The 24,331-nt window shown below is 33.5% G+C and overlaps 1 long non-coding RNA gene across 1 annotated transcript in view; it reads left to right on the plus strand.

Moving 5' to 3' along the window:
- Window positions 1–1,245: 1,245 nt before the first annotated feature.
- Window positions 1,246–24,331, plus strand: part of LOC141573126 (uncharacterized) — a 546,728-nt gene continuing 523,642 nt past the window's right edge. The window contains exon 1 of the long non-coding RNA XR_016021212.1: window positions 1,246–1,309. This is a non-coding gene — a long non-coding RNA (uncharacterized LOC141573126). The remainder of the gene's footprint in view (window positions 1,310–24,331) is intronic.

Here is a 24,331-nt window from a genome sequence, read left to right on the forward strand (position 1 = left end):
AAAAGTCTCAGAGCACACCAAGGCCAGTCACTGCCCACCTGGGGCCTATGAACTCTTGAGAGGTTTCCAAGAAAGAGTGTAATGCAGTTAGGGCTGGCTGCTCACCAAAGAAGTGCCTCTGGTGTTGTGTGGGGTGGGGTCACAGCAGAATTCACCAGACCAGTCAGATTAAGTTTGGCCCATTGGGGAGGGCTCAACATAGGAAAGATGGCACCTGCCCTCCAGCTGCATAGGAGAAGGGCCCCACACAGGGAAAATGGTGACTGTTCTCCAGCCCTTGCCCACAGCCACACACCTCAGTTTGACCCCCATATACCTCTGATGATCCCCGAGTTACTTTCCCTCTGCCAGAGTTCCGGGTGAGTGGCTGCAAGTGAGTGAGTCTGTGTTGACACTTTAAGTGGATGTCTAGATTTCCTGCAGTATTCAGTTCCAGCTGGTCTGCTGGAATCCCCACTGTTTCTCACAGCCAGATGTTGTGTGGGCTCCTCTTCCTGGCACCCGTACTCCGGGCTGGGGATCCTGGTATGGGGCTGGGGTCCCTGTGGCTGAGATATCCCTCTTGATTCTCAACCACCACACAGAGGTTTGGGGCCAGCTCGTTTCATGTTTCTGCTTCTACCATTCTTGACGTGGCTTCTTTTTTATATCCTTAGTTATAAAACTTCTGTTCAGCTCGAGTTCAGAAGGTTCTCCAGGTTGATTTTTGTGTAATTTAGTTGTAATTTTAATGTATTCACTAAAGGAAGCAGGCACAGTGTTTATCTACTCCACCATCTTGGATCTAAGTTGATTCTTATTTATTTATTTATTTATTTATTTATTTATTTATTTATTTATTTATTTTTATCTGCTATCGACTTTTTGTTTGTGGTTTCCATGAGATTTGCATAAAAATTCTCTGTCTTTGTCTTTGACAATTCAATTATAATTCATATATAATATATCAAGACCGTTTTAGTTCACTAATATTACTATTATTTTGTTGTATAATTAAAAAAACTTTTTTCTACTCAATCTTGACATCACAAAAACATATTTGATCTCTTTCTTACCTATGTTTATTTTTCTATTTATTTTTTTCTTACATTATTTTACTGGCCAGGGTATCCAATAAAATGCTAAATAACAATAGTGTGCATTTTGTTGTGATTCTTGTTGTTTTTTTCCCCTAAAAGAAAATGATTTAAACAATGCTTCATTTTAGATGATAATTGACCAAGCGGTTTTTTCTTTTTCTTTTTTAGATACCTACTTATTAAATAAGAAGTTCCTTGCAATGACTACTGGCAGCAATACTTCTATTAAGGTAATAATGTATATATGTTTTCCTTTTTTCCTGGTAATGTGGTGAATTATATCAATTGATTGTCAAATGTTAAAAACATGTTTCCATCCTGCTATGCACTCTAATTTCTCATCTGGATTTTGATTTTCTACACTGGATTTGAGGTGCTAAATTTTGGTGAAGATTTTAACACGGTCGTTTATAACAAGGATGAATCTCCATTTTGTGGCTGTTGTTGTTATATTCTTGTCAGGATTGGTGTTAAGGTTAAAATTGTGATATAAAATGAGTTGGAAAATGTTTCTCTTTTTCCTATCTTCTCCAAATATTTGTATAATAGTGGTGTTATTGCTCTTTAAAATATTTAGAATTCAGTAAAAGAGTTGTTTGGACTTGAACTTTTCACTGTAAGAAAGTTTTAACTAAACAATTGAATTTTATTAAGGTAATTACTCAGAATTCTGTCAAGTATTAACTTATGTTTTTCACTTATTAATTTCATTTTTACTTTCAAACTTGTTGATCGAAGTTGACTATAATATTTTCTTAGTATCTGTAGTGATGCTCTATTCTGGAGATTATTTTTTTTCTGAGTCGCGTGCTTTTTCAACTGAGCAAGCTGAGTGCCCCTGATTGTCTTTCTGTTTTATATTTGAACAACATTAGTTGGTTTTATTGAGTTAATTAATATTTACAAAAACTATGCTTGACTAGCTTTTTATTACTAACATTTTATGATTTTAATTTTGTCAGTTTCTGCTCTTTATTATTTTGCTTTATTGCTTGAATGTTGCTCTCCTGTTCTCTTTTGAGCTTCCTGAAATGACATTTTAGATTACTGCTTTTAAAATTTTCTAATGTTAAAGCTATAAATTCCCCTCTAAGCAACTCTTTAGCTGCATGATATGGGTTTTAATGTATTATGTTTCCATTCAGATTAATATGTTTTCTAATTTCATTTGTGACTGCTTTTTTATTTTGTTCTGTTGGTTATTTGGAATAGCTTGCTTCATTTCCAAGTTGTTGGAGATTCCCCTACCCTCCCAACCTTTTAAAATTGATGCATCTCTTCATGAATGTTGGAAAGCATATACCAGTATCAATCCTTCGTAATTTATTGAGGCTAGTGTTATAAACCGACATATAGCCAATTATGGGAAATGTTACATATATGTTCTTGAAAAGTATGTGTACTCTGTTTTTAAAATTATTCTGATAATCATAGGGATTATATTTAGGACTACATTGTCCATATTATTAATAGTTTTATATTATTGTTTCTTATTGTATGTTTCATATGTTTATGTCTTCGTGCATCTTGCTATTAATCAGTTTTTTATTTCTTCTGTTTTTTCAATATACTAAATACATTTACCATTCTTTAAGAGATTATAAAATATATTCTTGACTTACTTAGCCTAGTCTTCTGGAAATGGAGTATATTTTTATCATATATATTTACATTACATTATTCGACGCTACTGGTGGCTTAGTTTAGAACTGCTTTAAAATTTTAAATGCTATTTCACAAAATTTATTACATGAATTTTGCAGTTTGTTCACATTGACTGCTATCAAATTTAATATCTTGCTTTTGGGTGTTTTGTTGACTTTGAATAATTATTTCTTAAATTGTGTAAATTTATTGCAATAATAGAAACCTACCGTGACTGCCCAAGTCTAAAGGACAGTGGTGATGAGAGGTGAGTCACGGATTGCTGAGTTTCCAGGCAGTTACTCTCTGGTGATCACTTTTCTGCTGATTTTTTTGAATCAGGTTATTTTGGAAGCTTCTGTCTCACACTGACATGCTTGTAAAACTTGGTGGGCATGCAGTAGCCAAAGTGTATTGCATCCAAAATGACCCAAACTGCCCCAGAGTTCTGACAATATTTCAGGTCCAATGCTCACCACCAACTAATTGTCTGTAACCTTTAGTTTAGCCTCTGGGGGGCTCTGTCTGGCTCATCATTCCAGTCTTGATATGATCAGCTATGACAGGAGGCAGAATCCACCTGCTCCATGAGGCGTTATTGGGATAATGCCACAGGATGTGTGATGTTTCAGAATCTTAGAGCAAACTGTAGAGGAGGAGACAATGATGGCTTTGTATTTGACCCTGTTAAATTTTACATCTTATTTAATTTAGGATTATTTTCACACTATTTTAAGGCTTTAGAATACCTTGGTTTTGGCTGTCATCTCATTTACATTACACATTTGAGCATTATAATATCTACACATTTGATTGAGAGAATGATATTTGCTGAGTAATGGCATATTGTTTAATAGACAGTAATTTATTTTCATAGTCAACAAAAGAAGTTCTATTTCGAGAAGACTTAAATTTAAGAAGTACCCTGTAAATGAAAATAAATATCCCTAATATTTTCAGTACCTCTTCTACTATGTTTCTTTCTCTGAGGACATTCACTTTAATATTTTATGTCTTGCTATTAGTGTCACTCAGGTAATGGAGTAGGCCAGTTTATTTCATTTAATATAAAGTATCATACATGTAATATATATCTATGAATATTAAGGATTAAGAATGTCATAATCATTAAAGACTTATTATTCAGATACTTTGTTGGAGTAGTAAGATTGTATATGAGAAATGACAGGCTTCAGAGGCAATTCAAATACTTCATTTTGATATAAATTAAAATACACTTTGAACATTTTATAACCTATAATTTTCTAGGTCAGACATCTAACTGCTAACCTTGAAATTCAGTCCATATAGCTGACTATTTAATACATTATTATAATTAGACAAACATTTCAAAGAAGATAAATACTAAATAACACTACTGGGAAAATGTTTGCTAATACTGCCTGTGGTGTTAAACTAAGTTAGGATAAGTGATTATTCTTCAAAACAGTCCATTTTATTTTCATCGTGCCCAGTTGAATTTTCTGTGAAGCCCTCCGTCAGGCATTAGAAGATTTCATCAGGTAAGTTCATTGTAATAAACATCATTAACACTTGTTCACAAATATTTCTAATTAGGCTGATGGTTATTGGTTATTGGAGTCAGCCTCTGGGTGGAGCTGTGTTAAGTCTAAGCACTGGTTCCAGGTAAAGTGTAAAGTAGGCAGAGTTTGTCTTCAGCATTTTATCATCCTCGTGTGGTCAATTCTTATGTCCTTTTCAGAATTTCTACCTCAAAAGCCCAGTTCTCATTCACTTTTCTTCTCTCCAGTTTCTCTGTCTGTAAGTGGCTTCAGGACCAGTCTGGGGTTATACAGCATGGGGTGTCATCGTCCTGCTAGTTGGCATTCATGAGTTAACTGTTCTAAACCCAGTTGACACAGCGATGTAACCTGAGAAAAATAACCCGGCGCTCTCTGTCCAGCTGTAAAACGGGCATTTTAATTCTACCAAACACATCATTTTATAATGAGCATGGAATGAGATAATGCATATTGAGATTTTTAATATGGCCTCTGGAACAAAATAATTATTCATTGAATGGTAACTGTTGTATTGTCCGTGAGTAAACTGCTCTACCAAATCAGTGTAACTGCTCAAACATAAAGTAAGTGCGTTGTCATCTCAAATGGCAGCACAGAGTGGCTGTCATAGTTTGAAAAGGACGCTTTGCTTCTTGCAGTCATTCAGGGATCCAGCTTTCTTCCCTCCTCTCCCCCTCCTCTGCCCCCACTTCTCCACCTTCTCCTTCTTCTTCGTCCTAATGGTGATGATGGTGGTGGTGATGATGACAAGAGATTGTTATAATTTACTCTTTGGAGTCTTTCTACCTTCCAGAACTCTAGCTCATTAGAGGCCTTCTAATCTGATAATATAGTCAAACGGATTTAGGCTTTCTGATAATGATGTGTCATATCTTTCAGTGTTCACCTTTTAAATGAAGCTTCATTGTTTCTGTACAAATGAGTAACAGATAAGGTTGAATGTTACCTGGGAAGTGCCAGCCGGAGAGACACATGTGAAGAGAGATGCTCTCCCACTCATATCACTTCAGCAACTCCCTGTCAGTCTGGCCCTATATTTTCTGATTCCACTTTATCAAAATAATTTATGCAACTTTTCAGTCATTCTTCTGTATGCTTAAGTGACTGTAACAATAAAACAAAGTGTGGATTTGAAGAAAATTTTAGTTAACTTGGTAAGAAAGCTCTAAAAAAATAATCAGTATTTTATTCATTAGTAATTCATTTACTAATTATTTATTTAAAAAAAAACACATTCAAAATAATCAGAAAACAAGCACCACAGGTTTCTAACTACCTAATAAGTTAACCTGTCCATATATTTACCCGCATCTCTGCCTTCTCCCTGTTACAATGGATGAACACATTGTAATCCTACCTGAGGCCTCTTCACACTGGAATCCAGCCCCCTTCTGAGACAGATGTGCTCATGAGGTCTCCATCCCTTTTGTGTTTCTGTGTTTGTAATATGTGGGGCTCTTCCAAGCGTGCAGCTCAAGCCAGGGGTCCTCTTCCGCAAGTACCCAAGAGAGTTATTTCTTGCATAATCAGATTGTTTTGACTTAATTGAATCTGTTTCGTCAGCATAGAAAGTTGCTCTAATTTATTCTTAAATCACAGAAAAAGAAACGCAATTTAACTTCTGGTATACAACTCTTTTGTTTTTGTTTTATTTTATTTATTTATTTTTTCTCCTTTCTTAAGTTGCTGGTTCATCTCAGTTTCCATAGCTTCTTGCTCTATTTATCTTCTGGTCCAGTCTTTGATTTTAGCCTGTATGCTTTAACTGATTTCTTGTACCTTTTCTGATAGGTCAATATAGCACTTGGTGGCATGAAGGAAGTACACATACACCACAAAAGTTCATGAAATCAATGGTTGGACCACTGGTACTTAAATAGGAATCATCTGAAGAGATTTTAAAATTTACCGGTATCTGTGCATCTCTTTCAGAGATTAAACTTGGAAACTGGTGCTACCCAGGTACAGATATATTTTCAAGATCAAAAGGTGATTCTAATACAATGAGAGTTAAAAATCAGCAGGTTAGATTGAAGACATATACTCATGATAAGTTTATATATAATAAGGTAAAGTAGGTTATAATGTCCTGAAAAGGCTGCTCCTTGAGAAACGAACAAAAAATGCTAAAGGGATAGTAGTAATAAAAACGAATTTAGCAATTCTACCAACTGGTAGACCATTAAATTTCCATCATTGGTTGGAAGGAAACCACCCTGAAGTTTACTCATTTAAACAGTCAGCAGAGACAGCATCCTATTTGCAAATACTTGGAGAAATAACTTGATTGGTCTAGTGTAGATCAGATATGCATCACCATTCAGTGATGTAGGTAGAAGGCCAAGTTCAAAAATTAAAACATGGACCTTGCATGCAACTCTTTAAGAAAATATTTGTAATGAAAAGGCTTTTGAAAAAAACAAACACATAATTCTAAAGACACTGATTTCAGATGGTCTATTATTTAATATAAAGACCAAAAAAAGTATGTCTGTATTGCTTTTTGAGAATTTTTAAAAATATTTATTTAAAATGTACATATGGCTTCACAGAACTTCTCTGAATGGCATCTGCTATTTGTGAGTTAAAAACTGAGGAAATGGTTGTATTTCATTAGACTAAGAGTCTGTCAGTGTCGTTATCACACTTACTCCACTGTAATGTATTATCACATCAAAATAACGTACAGTCCTAAGAGTTACAATGAATTTGTACTTTTAGTTATACAAAGGTACTATCTATCATATAAAAGACATTTCAGAAATGTTATTTTTCTTTGATCAAAGTTACGAAATTACCTTGTTTTTTGACCAAATTTAATCCTAAAACTCCTGCTGTTTCAGGACTCTTCCAAATATATTTTAGGATATTTGTTCACTTTCTTATGCATTATTTATACAAGATAAAATTAAGGAAGGAGCCAGTCAAATTCTAAATACAGTCGTGTATCAGAAGTGCAATGTATACACAATAACCTGTGAGCAATATTTCTTAGTCCATCGTTTCTCAATCAGGTAGAAGAGGAATTATGAAAATACATTTCAACCAGCAGTTCTGTTGTGGAAACCGTGCCATTGGTTACCTCATTAAATGACAGCCAGGATAGTGAAAAGTTAGAAAAATGTTTGTTTTTAGGCATGGGAGTTGTTAGTAGAAATGCATAGAACAGGTATGGTTGATCATATTTTCTTTGATACAGTAGAATTTAATAAGAAAAAATAAGTTCTGTAGACAATTTTGTATCTCTGACAGTGAGCCATTCTCCCATTTCTCAGGTAGAGGATCTAGTCAGTCCTCTGTCCAGATACAGACAAATCTTACATCAAGACAGTTCATCGAAAGTTCATTTGCACTATTGGACAGGAATTGAAAGTCCTAAAACTAGGATAAAATTAGGTGACCTGATGGTTAATGAATTGCCCCTCCAATGTATTCTCATTTCAGCTCCCAACCAGTATCTAGTAATGAGTCGTTTAAAGAAATATTTCAAAGTATAATGTCCGTATGATAATCCGTAAGGGCTTTTACATGAGGATGGGGAGTCTAACTGCAGAGTCCTGATCACATACTTGTTCTCTGTTTCCCATTTATTCTTTTAGCCAATATTTATATGCTATCTCAGGTATATCTTGGTGTTTTGATTGGAATTCCACTGAATTTGTAGATTAAATTGGCATTAATTGACATTTAAAAAAATTGAGTCAACATGTGTTTGTAGCATACATCTTTGTTTAGGTTTTCTTTACTCTCTCTTGGCAATGTTTAGTAGTTTTCTGATGTAAAGACCTCGTACACCCTATGCTAATTTTGGAATTATTTATTTTATGCTATTATAGAATTCTTTAGCTTTGCTACAAAATTGTGTCAAATTTTGAAGCAAAATGTAGTAAATTTAGCAAATTGTCCTAAATCACACTATTATATTTGGGTACTTATTATATAGAAATAGATGGCCAGAATACAATGCTATATTCATATGTATATAGCATATAATATGCATATATGTATAACTGCAATATACATGTATAATACATATGATATATTAAAGTGAATATGTTTATAATATTTTGTATAAATATTGCGGTATATCGTTGCTTTGTTTCTCTTTTCCCTCATAAATTGAACTTATTTCCCATATTCTTGTATCTGGAAATAAGATGAGGAGGTGATTATTCATATTTCACCAATTCTGAACGTGTCAGGGACCAGCCTACTTCTTTTATAAGACTGAGTTTACCTAAGTTTTGCAACACCCCACCCGCCAAGTACTGTGCATCTCTGGCTAACGGCTGATCTCTTTAATTTTGTCATATTTTGAGTTCAGCTGAGGTTCTAGGATCATGATAATTTAGGAGGCTGGGTCTGTTCTGTGTTTTAGCACTGGGTTAATGGTGCATTTCTCATGTATCTTGTGTATGTTAGTGTGTGTGTGGGGAAAGACGATGGCACCAGGCATTGTCAGGCTGAGGAAATGACAGATGTGTTTAGGGAACTGTCAGATTCTAGGCCAGCCTGCCGTCCACGCTGTGGTCAGTAGCGTGGCTGACTGTCCTCATTGGGCAAAGTCACCAATCCTGGGCAGGACTGCTCAGTCAGCCCACATGGAATCGCAAGACACATACATTCTCAGAGGAAGTGCTCTCTCCCTGGAAATCAGTTCACTTAGGCTCCCTTTCACCCTCAGCCCTTCTTTCTCATCTAATTGCAAGGCTATCCTACTTATTTGTAAAGTCATTTTTTAATAGCGAGATCTTATTATGTTTTCATTTGAATAAGTAGAGAAACATAAATGGAAGGAATTGAGAAAATGTCCAAAAGTTCAAGTGTTCAATATTTCCACATTCCCAAAAGCCGTTTGGTAATTAAAAGCACTTTTGGTGAGCTCTTTCGTATCTTACATACCTTGTTTTTCATAATACAAAACATCTGTAAACACATTACACTGGTTTTAAAGAGAGGGAAACTAAGGCACCAAAATTTAGAGAAGTTAGTCAAGATTGCAAAACTAGTAATCGTTAGACCCAGGGTTCATACCGAGACAGCTGACATCAGAACCAGTGATTTTAATGGCAAGGTGCCTCACCCTTCCAGAAGTTACTCTTTTTCTTTTAATAGTTTATCCTGTTGGTCATGTTAAGACACACAATGTGTAAGCATCACAGTTGGGTCCATGTTGATCTTTTACAGGTCAACACTCTTGATGTTTGTCCTCAGATTTAAATTTATGAAATATCATTCATTTTAAAGGAACAGATTCTCTAGATATTATAAATACTATCTCCTTTCGAACTTGATATTCTGAATGGAAATTGTGAAAGTATAGGTTGTGGTATTCTTCAGATGTGTGTAAAGCATTACAAACATTCAGTGATAGTGTCACATATTTAACGTGTTCATTTTTTTTCCAGAGTTCATCAAACCTTAATTAATGGGAAGATGTTAATAATTTCTAAATTTGGAGGAGATAAGACTATTCACACGCTCAATCTGAGACGTGAGGTTTACTTAAAATATTAGCATCATTTTATTAGTGGGACTACGTAATAGAACCTGTACTTAGCATGGTATGTTTTATAAAATAAAAGCTGCATTGTTGACAGTTTCAGTCATTGGAAACTGTTAAAGGTAAAGATTATTAATAGTATTGATTCACCATGATAACATTCAAATCAGCAAATGTTAAGGACTATTCAGTAAAATAATGCCAATGAGGTAACTAATGTTACTGCAACCCACAGTGACAATGACATTACATTTGTCATTGAATTAAGGCCACATCTTGGAATGCAGGCTTCTTTTCCCTACATATGCAGCATACTTTTTTATGAGTTGAGTAGCATTGTAGAATTGGTTTGATTTTTGTCAGTGTATTCAGGGACCTATCTTTCACACAATAGAAAATCCATTTATTTTCTCCTCTGAAGCATTTATTTAATGCTAGTTAATCATTGTACCTCTGTTGTGAGGTCTGTTTCAAGAGTATACTCCACTATTGATATATTTAGTCACAAGAGAAAAGTATGTTGAAAGGAGCATAAATCAAAACCATGTGCATACAAATATTTCAAAGATTGAATTCTTTGTTCTGTATTTTTTTAAATTTTAATCTACCAATGTATTGTCATCAACTATATCAAAGGTGAAAACACACATAGAAATGTCTTCAGCGTACAAATGAATTTGCCAAAGAACTTCCCCCCTAATTTAACACAGAGAAACAATTCCAATTTTTGTGAAATACACAAATTAGAGATCTAGAGATAAAACATTGCATTCATATCAAAACATATTAAAAATTAAGACTTTGCATTCCTGTTTTGTAGTTTAAAAAGTATTTTATGTAGCATCAATGCATAATTGAACACTAGATACGCTTTATCTAGTATTTAATAGTAGTTTGAAAAATTTTTATCACTAATAGATGTAATTGATATTTCTTGTTTAAATTTTGTTTTCCTCCTAAAAGTCCAGTTGTTTTTATCAATTATATCTTTTTAGTAGCCAAATTAATAATTATGCTAGAAATAATTTATTGGTTTATAAGTGATATTTTGCTGCCATTTCCCAGAGTGGCTTATAAAGCCTGGATATTGTAATATATAATTGTAAATCCTACTATAATTTAGTTTAATATTTTAACTGTAATTTAATAATTAATTGAGTTTCTATATAACATAGCACAGTATCTTGATGTTGTTTATATAATTCATTTGAAGGCACTCTCAATTTAGTCAGTTTATGTACCAGTTGTGGTTCTTTCTTACTTAGTCTCGCTAATTAAACTGAAAAAGAAATTTTGGAAATGTATCAGTGAGTTCACAAAATCATTTAGAAACTAGAGAACTGAGCTTGAAAAAACAATAAAGAGAAAAGATGGAAGGAAGAAAAGGAAAGGAAGAAAGCCAGCCTTGGTCTCAACACATTGCCTGACACAGGGCAAATCAACCCTCAAGAACAGGCTACTGTGTTTCCCCGAAAATAAGACCTAGCCGTACAATCAGCTGTAATGTGTCTTTTGGAACAAAAATTAATATAAGACCCGGTATTATATTATATTATTATATTACATTATATTGTATTATATTATATTTATTAAAGACCTGGTCTTATAGTAAAATCAGACCGGGTCTTATATTAATTTTTGCTCCAAAAGATACATTAGAGCTGATTGTCTGGCTAGGTCTTATTTTTGGGGAAACACGGTAGGTAAACTCCTTCAATAGACAATTAACTCTTAACTCTGCAGATGTCACTATGAGTAATGACTAACCATGTTGACCTTTGCATCCGCCATCAACATTCAAAGTTCTGTGAAGAATATTCAATTTTTAAAGATTAGATCACACTTGAATGCCCTCGCTGCCAGCACACTAAGATACACACAAAGGACTTCCCCAAGTCAGGAAAGATGCCCAGGTAGATAATGAAAAAAGAAAAAAAAGGGTTATGATAGATTTTGAAAATTATTTTTTAACAAATCAGAAAATATACCTGTATATATGTATATGTATGAGTATATATTGTCCACAATTTCCCCAAAACACCAATTTATATTTTGCAGTTTCTACATTCAATATATATATGATAGTGCAGAAAACAGTTAATACATTTTTATTTTTTAATATATACATAGAGGCATCACAGGATGGCTTGGGGGCACAAGGATCAGATAAATTGATGCAAATATACATACTTTTATACTTTTATAAATTTCTATAAAGTTTGCCATATGACATCAATATTGATTGGGAAATAAAGTTTTTCTCTTTTTCTCTCTGGTTTCATATACATTTTAGAAAGATGAGTAATATACTATTACACAGGTGTAGTGATGTTTACTATTGACTTGACCTGCTGAGGTCTGTTTTGTTTTGTTTATTTAATATCCCAGTTTACTGGGGAGAAATAAGGGTCAGAGAAGCTCAGGAATTGACCAAGACTCCACTTTCTATGTAACTATTAACTAGAGAATGGACATGCTCCTGGCAGATCCAGCTGTTGCCAGCTGTTTAGTCTTGTCTGTCTTGACCCCTTGGTGTGGTGTGCTTCCTGTACTGGTATCTAAAATGGCCTCTCTTTTCCACAACAATAAAAACAACCACATATTTTCATTTGTTAATCACATCTTTTTTATTGTGTCCATAGTTTACCCTTTTCTAGAATGTCTTATAGATGGAATCATACAACACATAACCCTTTCAGGTTGGTTCCTTTCATTTAGTACCATGCATTTAAGTTTCCTCCATGTCTCTTCATGGCTTGATAGCTGATTTCTTTTTAGCTGACTACTGTCCCATTGTTTGGACGTGCCACCGTTTATCCATTCACTTACTAAAGGACATCTTGGTTGTGGTAGCATCATTTTTCATCCTTGTGCTTTTAACTTATTGGTGTTCATATTTAAAGTGGGTTTTTTTTATAGGCAGCATAATGGTGGGCTTTGTTCTTTTATCCAATTTGACTTTTTAATTCGTATTTTTGATGATAAGTATGGTACCATCTTGTGTTTTATTCATATTATCTGTTCTTTGTTCCTTTTTTCATTTGTGTGATTTCTTTTTGATTCTTCAAGTATTTTTGTGATTTCATTTCCAGTCTGACTTATTAGTTACAACTCTCTGTTTTTGTTTGCAATAGCACAGTAGAACCTGCAACATAACTTATCAGTAGAATTTTAAAATTATTAACAATACACCAGTTAAAATATGAGCACCTTTCAACAGTTTCAGTTGGCTTCCTGCTGTTCATTGCGCAAATGCAATTTACTGGTGTATATATTTTAAATATAAAAAATACATATTGTCATTATTTTTGTTGAGTCATGAACCTTCTGTTTTCATCTACCTAACAGAGTGTATCTACTCTGCCCTTTCTCTTTGTTCCTGTGTGCACAATGTGTCTTTAGTTTCTGCCTGATCTTAAAATGATCTTTTATTTGTTTTCGACAATTCACTGTTGAAATAGAATTTGCCTTAATTTTATTTCCAATGAATATTTTGTTCAGATTCATTGAGCTATTTGCATTTTGTATATATAATTTTTGTCAAATTTGAAAAAAAGTGAGACCATTGATTCTTCAATATTGTTCTGCCTACTTCCCTTCTGGGAATTCTATTGCACTTAATTTAGACCACTTGATACTATCCCATAGGTTACCGATTCTCTCTATAGATTATGTCAGGCTTGTTTCTATTTCTGCTTCATTTTGGATAATTTCTATTGTTGTATATTCAATTCATCGAACTTTTCTTCAGGGTTACCTGATCTACTGTTAGCTCCAGACATTGCTTTTTTTTACACATATGCTGCATTTTTAATTTGTAGAACTTTGACTTAGATTTTTTAAAAAATTCATACTCTCTTCATGTCCATGTTTTCCTTTACTTTCATGTATATATGAAGCATACTTATAACAAATCTCAATTAATTTTTATGTCTATTACTTTTATTTTCTTTGTCAATTCAAAATCTGCTTCTATTTATTATTTTCTTTCTTTTCTATATATCATATTTTCCTGCACTTTTGTGTTCCTGGTAATTTTTTATTAGATGTCAAACTCTGTTTTTAGATAATAGAGTTATGGATTTTTGTTATATTCCCGTATACTGTTGGGTTTCATCCTCACCCACAGTTACACTAGCCGGAATCAGCATTCTCTTCTGAAATTGCTTTTATGATCTGTTAGGGGAACTTTAGAGCAGCATTTAACCTAGGATTGATTTTGTTCCACTAAAAACATCTTATTACTGTGTTAATAAAAAAAAAAAAAAGCTCATTCTCTAATTACCTCTGTTAAATTTCAAAAACTCACCATATCACCATCTGTGATAAGCATTCTTATTTCTCTATATAATAAATGAGAAGTTGATGCACAGAGAGGTGAGATGATGGACCAGGTACAACTGTTAAGTGTTCAGCTGGCATTCAAAACTGTTTAGTACTCCACGGCCCACACTGCAATGACACAGAGCCAGCTTAGCTTCTAGGAAGATACCTCCCCACCTTGTCCTTGTGGTCTGTTCAAGATGAGTTTATTAGCTAAGATTTCTCAGACTCTCCAGCCAATGGTCTCTCTTCTTTTTCTACCTGAATATGAAGTGTGATCACAAAATACAGTGAATGATTAAATAAAATATTTATCACAGTAAAAGGCACATTGCCATTAACCCCCCTCAAAAATACTCCCCCTCACTTCAAACACACTTATCCCAATGTTGTTGCCACTTTCTGAGACAGTTCTGGAAGTCCTCTTTCGTGAGTGTCTTTAGTTGCTCTGTTGTGACTACCTCCATGTCTTGTATCATTTTGACTTTGGGGAAATGAAGTTACACAGTACCAGATCCAGTGAATAAGGTGGGTGAGGACACACCGTAATGTTTTTATTTGAGAGAAATTACCATATGCCAGAAATGATGTGTGACACGGAGCGTTGTCATGATGGAGGATGAAATAAAAACCTTCACAAAAGAGGACTTCCAGAACTGCTTCAGTAAGTGGCAAGAATGATGGGATAAATGTGTTTGAAGCGAGGGGGAGTATTTTGAGAGAGATTAATGGCGATGTGTCTTTTGCTGTAATAATTTTTTTTAATTTAAACATTCACAGTTATCTTTTGATCATATCTCGTAAATCACTTAACTATGTTTCCTGAGTTTTAGCTGCATATGAAAATCATCACATGGAAACTATAGCTGTTAATACATTTTGATACATAGGATGTAACTTTATACAAAATTATGACATGTTTGAGTATATATTTACTTAATGTAATTGGTTTAATTTCAACATTTCTCCAACATGTCACCAGTTTTGAGCACTATTTGTAAGGCTATCTCAGGGATAGACTTAAGTAAATATGATTATGTCTCCAGAAATCTGTTATTAGCCACAGGTAACTATTGATTTGCTTCCTATGATGTCCAGTCATGTGGCTCATTAAGTGTTGTAACTGATAACATCATTATTAATTAGGTTTATAATTATTTAATCAAAATATGTTAAATATATTGACCACTATTAACGTTTGCTACCACCATGAACTTTATGAGGATAAAGCTTGCTGTATTTGATTGTCACACTGTGCATTAAACCCCAACAGAAGGGGAGTGGAGAGTTTTAAAATGTACATTTACTATCACCATCTCTGTTATTTTTCAGGGAAGTAAGTAAATCTGTATAGTAAAATCTTTTGGACTTAGACTTGTGCACTGTGTATTCCTGAAACCCAGCTACAAATTGTAAAGAAAATTAGTGGCTCACAACTATCATTAATTTTAGTTCTACCCATGCAATCAGATCATAGTTTCTTTTCTCTCTTGAAGAGGATTGTTTCTAATCCAATTATGTTACTTGTTATTTGGCATTTGAAGTCTGCCTTTCTCTCTGACTTTTGACTACAAATCAATTTGGATCTCAAAAATGTTTGCAATGGTGTTTATCTTAACACACCTCTAAGTGTCTCTCCTGTATTTAATAAATTATATGTTTAACCTTCTCCTAACTTTAAATGGCTAATAAGTTAGACTGATTAATATATTACATTTGCTTCTCTGCAGTAAATTTGATATTGTTTATATGCAAAGTAAAATGCCATTGAGGGAAAATAGGAAAAGCTGAAAAGATATGTTCCTATAGGAGCGAAAGTTTGAAAAAGAGAGTAAGAGGAGCGTGTTTGTTGGTTCTCTTTATCAAATCCAGGCCTTTCTTTGTCTATCTTATGTCTTTGTCATTATTCCAGTTTATAGCTAATAGACCGAGGATCACCAAGAAGTACAAAGGAATGATGATTTTAATCACTGCTTAAATTTACCATGCATAATTAGCACAACGACATGTCTGCCATAAACCATAGACATCATATGTTCTATTATGGATCTCAATTGTTCACTGTACCTTCAAACGGGTGACAGTTTAAAAGCTAACAACGCAATAGGGACCATTGAACCTCACTGGTCATGCTCATACAGATGCTGTGTTTCCCTGAAAATAAGACTAAGCCGGACAATCGGCTCTAATGTGTCTTTTGGAGCAAAAATATATAAGACCCAGTATTATATTATATCATATCATATCATATCATAACATATCATATCATATCATATCATATCATATCATATCATATCATATCATATCATATCATATCATATATCATGTCATGTCATGTCATATCATATCATATCATATCATATATCATGTCATGTCATATCATATCATATCATATCATATCATATCATATCATATCATATCATATTATACTGGGTCTTTAATATAATAATATAATATGATATAATATAATATAATATAATGTAATATAATATAACATAACATACTGGGTCTAATATTAATTTTTGCTCTAGAAGACGCATTAGAGCTGATTGTCTGGCTAGGTCTTATTTTCGGGGAATGACGGTATGTACATACACATTAGTAGTATCAAAACTTGAAACATTTATCTTAAATTTTATTTCATTTAATATATATTTCATGGACATTACTCTAATACAATAAATATAATGTTTAGTCTATTTTTTTAATAGCAGCAAAATATTCCTAGCATGGATATTCAATTTACCTTTACTGGGAACAATTCAAGTTGCTTTCAATATTTTTCACTATGAGCAATTCTAGAATAATTTATCACAGTAAAAGGCACATTACCTATTCATCTATTTATTGATACTTTTTTAAAACATAGCGCATTGAGTGTTATATTATGCACTGTATTCAAAACATTGATGTATAGAATTGTTCACTTCACCTGTTCATTTTACTTAATCAACAGTCCTGAATATTATCAACTTTTATTGAAAATATGCGTGAAAATTATATTTATTCCACTTAATCATAAGATGAATTTTCATCTCCATTTTTTTCCATATGCACAAAGCAGAATAAAACATCCGGAATTATGTACCTGTCTTATTTTCTACTTGAAATGATCTGCCATGAAAATGTTCACCTCCATGTTATGTAAAAGAGTATCTATGGGCCCGTTTGTTTACATAAGTATTGAGAAACCTGAGATTATAATTAGGTGGGTCTTTATTTTATAATCCAAGCAGATATATACTGAGGTTTTGCAATTGGGCAAATGCCATCAGTGCTAAGAATGACGTAGTGAAGTGGAAGGCTGGGGGCTGAGGAGGCGGGGGCACCACGCTAGGGCAGATGGCTCATTCTCTAGGCTATCCTCACCAATAACTCGCTATGTGCGCTGAGCCACACTAGGAGAAAGCTACAGTTTCATTATTTCTATAAGTAGGGGTTTGGGTTAAATGAGTCCAAGTTCCTTCACGGAACTTGGATATCGTGGACTGTGCTGCACAGATTGCCCCAGTATAAGCACCCTCCCTCCTCCCAGAATTAATGGAAAGTACTTGCATTAAAGGAAATCCAAACGTTCTCCTCTTGGAAGGACACCGCTAACATTGGATTAGAGCTCACCCCAATGGCCTCATTTTACCTCAGTTACCTCTGTGAAGACCCTGTATCAAAATATTGTCACATTCTGAGGTATTGGGGTTAGTACTTCAATATATGAAGTTGGCGGGGGCCCAACTCAACCCGTGACATCCACTGATCCACCAGAACACATTTGTCGGGTGCCAAATGATCGGATACATGAAGATGGTTTTCTGTCGTCTGTGTTGAATAACTTTTTTGTCAAAACTACCTTATAATTATTATAGCTGTGTAGGAAGTCTCCATCCTTGGCATGCAAGCTCTTTATTCTCTTTTCAAGTGCGTCTTAACTATTCTTGTCTTTTTTAAAACTTTACATTAACTGTTGAATCATTTAGCAATGTGATAGGCCTTGGACATTTGTGAAAAAAATATGGGAAATGACAGTCCTGGATTATGACAGTTATATGATATTTGATTAGTATACACTTAGAGATACATTAAAACATTAGAATGCTCAATCTAGAATTAATGAAAGTGAGTAGGACCAGGTAAACCACAGTTTTTCATTGAATCACACTTAGGGGAAAAAGAGGAATCTTGAAATCATCTCAGGAGAAGTTAAAGAAAGTTCTGCTTAACTCAAGATACAGTATAAGTAGAAGTTGTAACGTAAGGATTTATCAGTTTGCAACTATACAAGTCACAAGAAACTAAAATAATTTCCTGAATATTAGTCATAAACATTCATGCTCAAGGGGACATGTCCCATGTCTTGAACAATGACACACCCATGATTTGTCACAAAACATATTTTTTGTGCCACATTCTAACAAAATTGTTAAAATTCTAAGCTATTTCTTACAAATGGTTTAATGTCATTGTCTTGTTATCTGCTATTTCTAGTTATATACCCTTCTATCAAAAAAATCATGCTGCATGTCCCCTCATTCCATGATACAGTTATTTCTGTATGTTTTTAACCTATTATACCATGTCATGCCCATTGGTAAGTTTGCTCTCTAACAAGTTTTCTTTTTGAAAAAACAAAATTTCTTTCTTTCTTTCTTTTTTTTTTTGGTGAGGTTGTTTTTGAAATTTTGTTTTTTCTTCCTGGCCATTACAACCAGAGAGTATTTTCACTGAAAAGTCATGACTGGGATTGAAATGACAAGAAGTTAAGTGTTTCTTTGAAAATTCAAGATTAAAAGCATGACTCATGGTTTGATACTTTTACAGATAAAGTTGTTTTGTAAGAAAGATGACATGGACATTCACAGGGGCATGTGGGAAGGAAAGACTAGATGATTTAAAGATTTTTTTTTTATATTGAAATTTTCATTAAGGGCACAAATCCCTATTTTGTCTGCAAAAAAAAGATGTAGTCCAAAACAAATCTCAAAGCAACATAGTACAGTGAGGATATGAATATACAAGTAAAAATCAATAGTGAATATTCTTTCAAAAATATTGTGTTTTTAAATTGAAAGTCAGTGTATTTATAAGAAAAAAAAAAGATACCAAATCATCTTTTCTCTTCATTCACACATATGTGTGTGTATACAAAGATTATTTGTAACTTTCATCTAAAAACTGTTGTTACTTCTGGTGCTGCTTTTTGGTTGTTTTTACCCCACCTCTGCTTAGGGACCAATGTAGGCTCCGTCAATGTCTTTTGTGCCCAAGCTCACAGTAATTTAGATTTTTGCCTTCTTCTGTTATTGTCTTCTATTTGTATAATTTACTCAAGACCCTCTCAGGTGGAGACTGTGGTGGAGTACGATACCTGTTAAGGAATATATATTTTATTCTTTTATCAGCCCTTTTATCATAGCTACACTTGGCACTTTTCATGCATGTTCTAATTTATTTCCCTCAACAATAGTAGGACATGGTCTTTCCCATTTCGGTGAAGGTGAAATTATCAATGATGAAAGGATCTAATAAAGAAACATGTTTTATCATCAAAAAGTTAGCAGGATGATTAAAAATGGAGAGTTTGTTAATTTCTACTATCTTTTTCTTAAATTACATTTGAAAGTTTCCTTTACCCTACAGTGGAACATTACCCTTGCTGTGTCTCAAGTTTTATCTCTTCCAATTTTAAGATGGGTTACATTTTTAAGTCTGTAATCTTTTGTGATTACCCACTGATTTATGAAACTGGGTGATTTTAAATGCCTAGTAGAATTAGGAAATTTAAATTAAAAGACAAATATAGTTCTTTCACTACGAGAGACTCACTATGTATTGATTGATATTTTAACAAAATATATTTAACTTCATTTTTTCCATTACTCAAAATAGACTTTAAAATATTTGCATTTCATCGTTTATTTGAATACTTGTAAGGTTCATTTAAAATAATAAAATTCATAATTACATGACCAGGATATTCTTCATAGTCAGCATCCAGAAAGCTTAGGAGATTTATAATTTCTTCCAAAGGAAATGTATAGCTATTGTTTTTCTCTGTATTAAATGCTATGTTCTGTGACACAAAAGGGAAATTATTGACCTGTGGTAAATACTTTTCATGAATCATAGAATATCTTTGTTATATGTGTCTATCACTCCTTTTGTCACTTACGTGTAGTGGTCAAACTAATCTTTTCTTCAGTATAATTGATGTGTTAAAAAAGGCAAGAGAAATGAAACATATAAAATGCTCAATTACAACCAGAGAAGCCAGAAGGAGAGGACAAGAAACATAAAGTAACAAAGAATAAATGTGACACGTGGAAAATGATTGCAAATATGGTAGATATCAGTCGAGAGGTATAAATAAACCTAAATATCAGATAAAGGAATAGATAGAAATACCGTGTTTCCCTGAAAATAAGACCTAGGCAGATCATCAGCTCTAATGCATCTTTTGGAGCAAAAATTAATATAAGACCAGGTCTTATTTTAAAATAAGACCTGGTATAATATAATATAATATAATATAATATAATATAATATAATATAATATAATATAATATAATATAATATAATATAATACTGGGTATAATGTAATATAATACCAGGTCTTATATAATTTAAGACCAGGTCTTATATTAATTTTTGCTCCAAAAGATGCAGTAGAGCTGATGGTCCAGCTGGGTCTTATTTTTGGGGAAACATGGTGTATTCAGAACAATAAGACATCTCAAAACCAGTAGAATTTACAGAATATATAATCACTATAGAAATAACATTCATTTCACTTTGGAGACATAGAAACATAATTTTGAATTAAGTCATATAACTGTACAATGAATTAATATGCTGACATAAAGATCCACCTTAGAGAACTAAGATAAACAAGACTCATAATGACTTTTCATTTTAGTAGTGACTACCCAATTGTATTACACTATTTATGATGAATCTGAATTAAGTTTTCATTAGATATTAAGATGTCCAATTTAGTTTACTATTTCCCATATTGTAAAGACAATTTGACATTAAAAATTGTCTTTCCAAATCACCCTTAATAATTTTCGGTACATAAAATCCTTCTTTAGCTGTTTATTTACCTAGATAACTGTCTATCTATTTGTCTGTCTGTCCACCTATTTCATGCTGTTAGAATTTGTATTGCTATATTTAGTGAATAGTAAGTAATATTGCCGTTGGAAAATTATAATTTTCCCTATATGGTATATGTGATTAGATAAAATATGAATGAAAATTTGCAAAGCATGGGAGGATAGACAGTCAAGTTGTCTACCAGCGTCATTACTAAAATGTGTCTTAAATGCACCTTTTGCAGATATCATTGTGACAGTTCATGACTGACATTAATTCTGCTTTTTCTGTCCTGTTGTGCTTGGGCACAGTAGTCTTTCCAGGCTGCCTGTTAATGCAACATCAGCCAGCCCCAGGGGCTGTGGGTGGGGGCAGGGAGTCTCAGCCCTACGACTAAATGGTCCTTCCCTGGCCACTTACAGGTGTGGGCGCTCCGTTGATCTCCTTGTCAGTGTTGAGAGGCTTCCTGATGTTGTCATAGGGACTCTCATTTAATCCAGGGGAGGAATACACCTAGCTGGGCTGCCTTCTGTAGCTAGGTTGGACCCAAGCTTCTAGTCTGGGTCTCCTGCTTTTGTTGGTGGGGGAGGTAAGATGGCGCCACGGTGTTGCTTCCTCTGTATCATCTTGTCTGAACCCAAGTCAGTCATTTCTTTGCTGTAATATCCTTTCTCTGGGGGAAAAAATAATTGAAGCATACACAATTTGTATGTGTGTGTGTGTGTGTGTGTGTGTGTGTGTGTGTGGTGTACGCGTACATACATATGCCAGCACATTTCTCACAGGGCATCTTATGGTAAACTGCCCACTACTTTTGCATTTGTGTATTTTCTGGTGATATTTCTAGTAGTGTTAGACCTACCTGTGTTGATGAAATGCTATTTGAATCATAAAGTGTTACAACAGTTTTATCTTTTTTGAATAGAAATTTTTAACAACATATTATTATCTTTTCCTGCCAAACACTTTAACTTTGAACCAACTTTTTTCCTTTCTTTTTTTGATATTACTCTAAGTTCAATTTCCACCAATTTTTTTATCCATATGATCTCAGACAGTTTGCTCAATATTTGGCTATTTCAGTTTATAATATAGAATAAAGATGAGGCTTTGGGACCAGTGACACCAGAATGAAAGTGCTGCCATCTTTCCATGTTGACTGTGTACTGTTGGTCATTAGTGTCTATGTCTCTCCATCTCCATGTGATGTATTTAAAGTAGCAATTATAATGGAACCTATCACATAGGTTTTTGTGATGAGTGAATATGTAAACACACCAGTCACATGGTGAGCTATTTATATATGTTAGTGATTATTATTAGTATTATTGTCACTAGAAAATAATGACTATTCATTTTAATTTTAGGCTTGCTTGCTTTCTTTAGTTTTAGGCAGCATCTGTGATAATCTAGTAATTATGATTTGTTGGTCATTATATTTTATTTATTGGTTTATTTATAGGAACTTACATAAGAATTCTCTTCCATTGATACTAAAGAGGGGGTAACATTTTATTTCTAATCAGCTCTGGACACATTTCAAGGTATAATTCAGAAAACTGAGTACTGAATTACTAAACATGTAATAGGTATCATGCTAATATATTATTTTATGTATTTCTCAGAAAACTTTCATTTTACCACAACTATATGTTGAGCACTTAAGCTCTTTTACTCTTTCTGTAAATTCCCAAAGAAGCGTGTATAAAGTCCTTTCAGATTAACACTAATTCTTTGTTTAGTGCTTTCTCCGCCATTTTTCTGTGACCTTCCGGAAAGCAATATCCATGCCATTTGTATGTTTCTATCCTGGGCATATAGCACATTTGGTGAAATGAATAAATTAATAAAATGTACTGCCCTTTAAAATTAGGGAGACTGTCAGTAGCCTGGCTAGTGGGAATTCCTCACAGAGACTATATTTTTTTATTCTATACAATCAAGCTACTATTAGTAAGATTTGATTTAAAGAGAGACTCAACTTTTTTCTACATTCATGAGCACTGAACTGCTATATCCACTAGGATATAAAATCACTCAACTGTGATTGTAACTTAAGTGACTGAGATATTTCCTTGTGTGGTGATCAGTCAACAGTTACGTGATGAAAAAGGAAAAAAAAGTACTGTGTGCATCTGAGAATGAACATGTGTGTGTGTGTGTTGGTGTGTCTTTCTGCGTTTGGGAGAAAATGAGAGATGTTGCAGGAATTGATTGAGAGTGGAGGGAGGCGAGGGTGGTAACCCCGTGAAGACATGTAAACCTTGTACTTTGTACAGATGCCACGTGTCTAATTCCCTTGCCTCCAGACTAAATTCACCTTTGTGAGTCTGTATTCTGACTTCATAAATTGCATGGAAAGTTCACTAAGGGACTCATTTGCTATTAGTTTCTATTTTAGGTTCTATACAATAGGAAAATTTCAGAAAGCAGCATTTAATTCATCCAAACTGACATATTTCATTCTGCAAGTTTTGCAAGTCACATCAAAGCGCATATATGAACAATGTTTTTATTTATTTCCTATAAAATTTCTGAATATGTTTACATCCCAAGCATGTGTGACAAACATTTAATTATAAGTAATGGAAATGTCTATGTAGAGAGTCATTTTGAAACACAGAACTTTGATAAACACTTATTTTAACAACAACAAAAAATCAATATAAATTTATGCTTCAGATAAGGAATCCCCACATTAATAAGTTTTTATTTATACAGATATTATATAGTAGCATGTTCTTTGAGGTGATACATTTTTATATTTATAAAGATTTCTAGATCTTGAAATTTCATTTTGAGAATATTGTTTGTTTAATCTAAGTTTGTGTTTGCTGTTTTAAGAACTATCTATGTTGTACGGAAATGATGACTTTTGTGATGTATGAAAACTTGTGAAGCTGTCACTCTGGAAAAAATATGGAAAGGATCATAAAAAGCTTAATGTTAAATATGCAAGTTTTGGGAAGATTAACAAACTGGTGTGCTTTGTATAGAATAAGTTAATCAATCCATAGATTAAACTATAAAAAGTATTCTGGCTTTGCTATTGACAAATGAAGCTAGATAGACAAAATGTAATCTTTTATAAATTTTGTCATGGGCTCCGTGGCTGATCAATTTCACTAACATTGGTATACCCACTTCTG

The sequence above is a fragment of the Rhinolophus sinicus genome, chromosome 4, assembly GCF_057876585.1.
Source record: "Rhinolophus sinicus isolate RSI-liver-muscle chromosome 4, RSI-T2T, whole genome shotgun sequence".
NCBI classification, from domain to species: Eukaryota; Metazoa; Chordata; class Mammalia; order Chiroptera; family Rhinolophidae; genus Rhinolophus; species Rhinolophus sinicus.